This window comes from Gossypium hirsutum, chromosome D08 (assembly GCF_007990345.1).
Source record: "Gossypium hirsutum isolate 1008001.06 chromosome D08, Gossypium_hirsutum_v2.1, whole genome shotgun sequence".
Taxonomy (NCBI): Eukaryota; Viridiplantae; Streptophyta; class Magnoliopsida; order Malvales; family Malvaceae; genus Gossypium; species Gossypium hirsutum.
In genome coordinates, this window is record NC_053444.1 from 23,786,116 (window position 1) to 23,791,520 (window position 5,405).

The following is a 5,405-nucleotide window of genomic DNA, read 5'->3' on the forward strand; positions in this document are numbered from 1 at the left end:
GTGATAATATAAAAGGATTGATGAGTTAAAGGACTTACTTATATGTGAGAAATTTACTTATGCTATGTATGAATTTACCTACGTTATGAATAAAAACATTAATTCGTGAATTGATAATGTTATTCAAGCTTATGCTAAGTAAATGAAATAGAAAGTAAGTAAATGGAATGATAAGTAAGTAAATGGAGTGGTTCATAGTCTTATGAAAAGGTTAATGTTTGTGTAATATGTCTTATAAAATCCTATTATGTTAGGAATGAAAAATATATGTGATGTTGTTGGACTTACTCATTTGTGAGTTGATGATTATATAGTTTGATAAATCTTGTGGTGGTGGTATAGGTTTATAATTACCTTATAAAGTTCATTATTAAAATGGAATGTTATGTTTAAAGTATACGAGCTTACTAAGAATTCATTGTTTACTTTATTATTTTCCTTTTCTTTTCAGATTATTGAAAGAACGATCGGTGATACGAGTCACAAAGGCCCAATCCAAGTTCAAGAACGTGATGGGCTCAAATTACCACAAGGCCCAATAATGAGATCAAAGGCCCAACAAATGCATTCCAAACTAAATGGGACCATTCAAGAGTTTGTTAGCAAGGCCTTAGATGCATACACAAAAGAACAAGAAACCGAATCTTGGTCCAATTTTGCTGTTTGGAGCGATTTCAAGAATCAAGAAAATCAAGATTTCAAATCTTGGAAATCTTGTTCCAAGAAACCGAATCTTGCAGCCAAAAAGCATTGGATCTCCATTACGAGCATCAACGACCCAATTTCAGTAAAAGATGGATCACAAGCCCAAATTCTTGAAGGCGAGGCCCAATAAGCAAATTCCCAGCCCAATCAAGAAATCCATACATACTTAGTTGAAAATTAGGCCAAAATGTCAAAGGGCCCAATTTGCAAACATTTTATTTGTTAATTTAAATTTTTAGGCTCTAGAGATATTACATGTTAAATTCGGCCCAAAACAACCCATTTAAGTGTTAGGCCGAAATTCTTTTATTATTTTTATTATTTAGGGTTAATTTTTAAGTTTTCTAATAAAGTTAGGATTAGTTTGAGGCCTATATAAGTGATGGTCGGCCACCCCTTGTATACACATTACAATTACATTAAAATTTCATATTTGTTAAGTGCAAAATTTTCTTTGAGGTTTTTCTCCAAGAATTCTCTCTTGAGTTTTCTTTAGAAGTTGTTTTAACAATCTTTTGATTGTGGGAGCCATCTTCAACCTTCTTCTTGCCATCGATATTCTTTGGAGGGGAGATTAGAGCCGTTTGAAGGGATTTGTGAAGTCTTTCGGGAATTTAAGGATCCTTAGGACTTTAATTTAATTCTTACTGTTCAAGTTCTTTTATTTATTTCTGATTGTGCCGAATCTTGATCTAATCTCTTTGCTGTTCTTTGTCGCGTTTCAGATTTGTTTAAACTCCAAGAACTCTTCGTTTAATTAATCTCTTGTTGGCAGCACATAATCGATTCAAAATTCCCCAATTTCTAGGGTTCTTGCCGAGTCATCTTTAGTCTTCTTGGGTGCATTCGATTGCTGTAATTTGGGGGAAACCATCTTGGGAGTTCAATTGGATTCAGCTGGTTGGGGAATCAATCTTGGAGATTGATTTTTGCGTTCTTGCATTCCGAAAACCATTTATTCTTAAGTTCTTTACTTCTTGGCTGTTCTTAGTTGTTTTGGGGATTTGATTTTAGTTTTGGTTACTTTAATCTTAATTGCTGTTTGTTTTCAGATCTGGTTCGTTTAGAGCCTTCGTGGGAGTTTCTCGTGACTTGGAAACTTGATCTTGGTCTGCGTGCAACCCTCTATCAATCGGTTTGGAAGCTCGTCAGAGATCTATCATACTATCTAGTGATTATATCGGTAGTTTTTGATGTTTTGGCCAAGGTTATAATGGCATGTATAGGTGGACTTATGTTTGATGTATAGTTGAATGTTGGTTGATAATTTGGCATGTATATGTCATTTTGGTTGATGTACTTTTAGTAATTTTGATGCCTTGATGGTATGTGTTTATACGGATAAGTTTTAATGCATTTTTAATGGCTAATATGGTATGTGATGGAATAGATTTCATGTGGTCAAGATAGGATAAGTTTAGAAATGGTATTGATCTTAGTGTGTAGGTATGAAATGTGGCAATGTTTCCATGTTTAGGTAAGATTTGGTTGAATGCATTTGAGGTGCCTTGTTGGTATATTGGTTGGATGGAATTATGGTCTATTGAATTGGTTTTTTTATGCATGAATTTGTATGTTTTTAATGCCTTGAATTTGGGCACAAAAGGCTTGTAGGTACATGTTTGGGTTGGTGATAGAAATGACTTGAATTTGGCCAATTTCATGTCCACACGACTTGAGACACGGGCGATGTGACACGGCCGTATGTCCCTTGTAGGTTTCAAAGCATTCAAGTTAGACAGTTACACGGCTTGGCACACGGGAGTGTGAGGCTATTTCGAGAGTTACACATGCATATTTCTTAGCCGTGTGAGTCACACGACCTGGCCACACGGCCTTGTGACCCTTGCAGTTCAATTTTCCAACTTTTTCTTAAATGTTCCAAATGTTTTGGATTGAGTCTCGAATCGTTTCTAAAGTGTTTCTAGGGTCTTGAAGGCTTGATTAAGGGATTATATGCATGTATTTGAATGATTTATATCATGTTTATGTTGAGATTTGATATGTATGTTTTAAAGTTACATTTTTAGGGTAATGCTCCGTAACCCTATCCTGGCAATGGATACAGGTTAGGGGTGTTATAGGTAATCCATGATGTGGGCATATTTGTATTAGAGTCTTGAAATGCTCCTAAGCTTCGTGAAAGCTCTCTTCTTCTAACTGTTTGAACATTGTGATCTCTTTCCTTAGTTGGACCGTCTTGCTAATAGGAAAGAACTTTTGTTGAAATTTTTCTGCAAGTTCATCCCATGTCGTGATGGATTATGGTGCCAACGAATCTAACCAAAAAAAGGTGTTATCGATTAAGGAGAAGGGGAACAACTGAAGACGAATAGCATCATCGGTGACCTTGTTGTATCTAAATGTATCACAAAGTTGAAGGAACTGCTTTAAATGTTGATTTGGGTCCTCCTTTATTGTGGCTCTAAATTGTAAATTCTTCTGGATCATGACCAATTTTATTTCAAAATTCTTAGCCGTGATGGCTGGCCTTTTAATGCTTCCTTGAACCATCTTCAGGTTAGGTAGCGCATAATCCCTTAGGGTTCTTTCGTTGCATGCCATATGTATGTTTGCGGGTAGCTGTGGTGGTAGTGGTAAGTCTTGTGGGTTATTTTTGTAATCTCGTCAAACAGTGGATTATCGTGTGGTAAATTGCCTGCAGCAAGTGGTTGATTCTGCATCTGTTGTTGCTGTTGATGATTTTGGTGAATTAGTCTCTCCGGATCAATAGTTGGTTCTATAGGTGTTCCCTACTACGAGTCATATACTAAAACCAAAAAGAAAATAAAAGATGTAAGTAGCAATAAAAAAACTTGTATCTATAATTTATTAATTTCCTAATTATTCTATTAAAACATAAAAATTAAAATCAATTTAGTAACATTGCCTCCTTGGTAATGACGCCAACAACTTGACTACTTTTGGATGTACTAATGTTCAGTGTATGAATATTGCAACTAAAAGATATGAAATTGAGGTGATGTCCATATGTATACGAGTCAGGTTGTAACATAGTTTTTACAACAAAGCAGGTGAGTACTCCGAGGTTTTGACCCTAGGGAGGCAAATTACTAGATTAATTCTAATTTAAATGTAAGTAGATCTAATTAGTATTTTAAACAAATTATATTACGATAAAACATAAAATAAAGATTTTTGGATTTTTATAAATAATGAAGTAGAAATAACAAAAACCTAAATGAAAATGACTTCAGAAAACTAATTTATAGACTCAATCAATTTTAAGCATGGGTGATTAGCTCGCTTTGGTGGTCATAACTAATTCTTATTTCGGGTTTCTACTCAATCAACTAGTCATTACCCTAACTTGATCTGTCGATCTTCCATAAAACTAATAAGTCGACAAGATCTAATCATCTCTCGACCTCACAGTCTAGATCAGTTTGGGGCTAAGGTGTTCATGGATAGGCTATACCAATTTTTTGTTAATTCCCACCTAAATGACTTCTTAGGGTCGTCAAGCCTAGGGTTTAAGTTCTTCCTCTCCAAAATAGCTGATCCGCTAAGAAACCCTACATAATAATCAATTAATCACACCTCCAGCCATTAATCCCCTATAAGAGGATTAGTTCCTCATGGATCTTATGAACACAATAAACTTGAATATAAGGATAAACATAAATAACAAATCAAGAGTAAAGTTTAGAAAATCCCATTGTATTTGATAGATGAAGTGCAAGAAATCCACTAGCGTTTGATTGCGTTTACAAACCACGTTCTCCAAAGAACACCAATAAAAATAAACCCAAAGCCTAAAGGAAAGTGAAACTGAAAACTATAGTTACAAAGTAAACTTAAAGTATGAAAAAGTTTTCCTTAAACAAGTGTTTTAAGAGCCTATTTATAGATTTAGGGTTGTCGTCGTCCTCAACTCTAGGTCAAATGACGTTTTCATTTTTAATTTTCATTGTATGAACCAAAATGCCCCTGTCTTGTAAGTGATTCCTATACAAGGCTGATGTCACGAAACCTTAGTCCTTGTGTTGTGACATCGAAGGTAGTATACATGGTTTAGGGGTAGGTTCAGCAGTGTGTTGCGACATCGTTTTGCTATGTCAGGACACCCAAGATAGTATAGAAATTCTGGCATTCTGCTCCCTATGTTGTGACATTGAACTACCCGTGTTGCAACAAAACGACCAACTTTGAGTTCTTTTGACTTTGAATGGTCTCCTGAACACCAACTAAGTACGTTAGCTCGCCTTTTGGCCTCATTCTAAATCTAAGGTTAATAAAAGACTCAAAATGAAATTTTTATTGAGCGTAAACTAAACTAAGAAAACATAACTAAAACATACTAAAATTTCTCGTATTCAAGGTCCTCAAGTACGAAAAATACTTTAATTTGCTACACTAAATTACAAAAGATTAGAAGCGACTTGGGAAATAGAAGAAGTAATGAAGAATTAGTATCCACATTTTTATTAACATAGGTAATTTCGAGGACAAAATTTCTTAAAGAGGAGGAAAGTTGTAACATCTTAAAATAGGGCTTGGAAGTTTGATTCTGGCAAGCTAGTGTTCGCTAGAAGGCTTGGTGGGCTGGTGTACACCAGTAGGCCTGTCGAGTTAGAGTACGCCAGTAGGCCTGACGAGCTTAGGTTCACCAGAAGTCTTGGCGAACTGGGGTTTGCTAGTGGGCCTTGCGAGCTTAATCTTTGTTTTGGGTTGAGAGT

At 35.4% G+C, this 5,405-nt stretch overlaps 1 non-coding gene across 1 annotated transcript; it reads left to right on the top strand.

Moving 5' to 3' along the window:
• The first annotated feature begins 2,791 nt into the window (after window positions 1–2,791).
• LOC121220424 (small nucleolar RNA R71) lies at window positions 2,792–2,898 on the top strand. Its single transcript, XR_005917626.1, has one exon. It is a non-coding gene; the product is annotated as a small nucleolar RNA R71 (small nucleolar RNA).
• The last annotated feature ends 2,507 nt before the right edge of the window (window positions 2,899–5,405 follow it).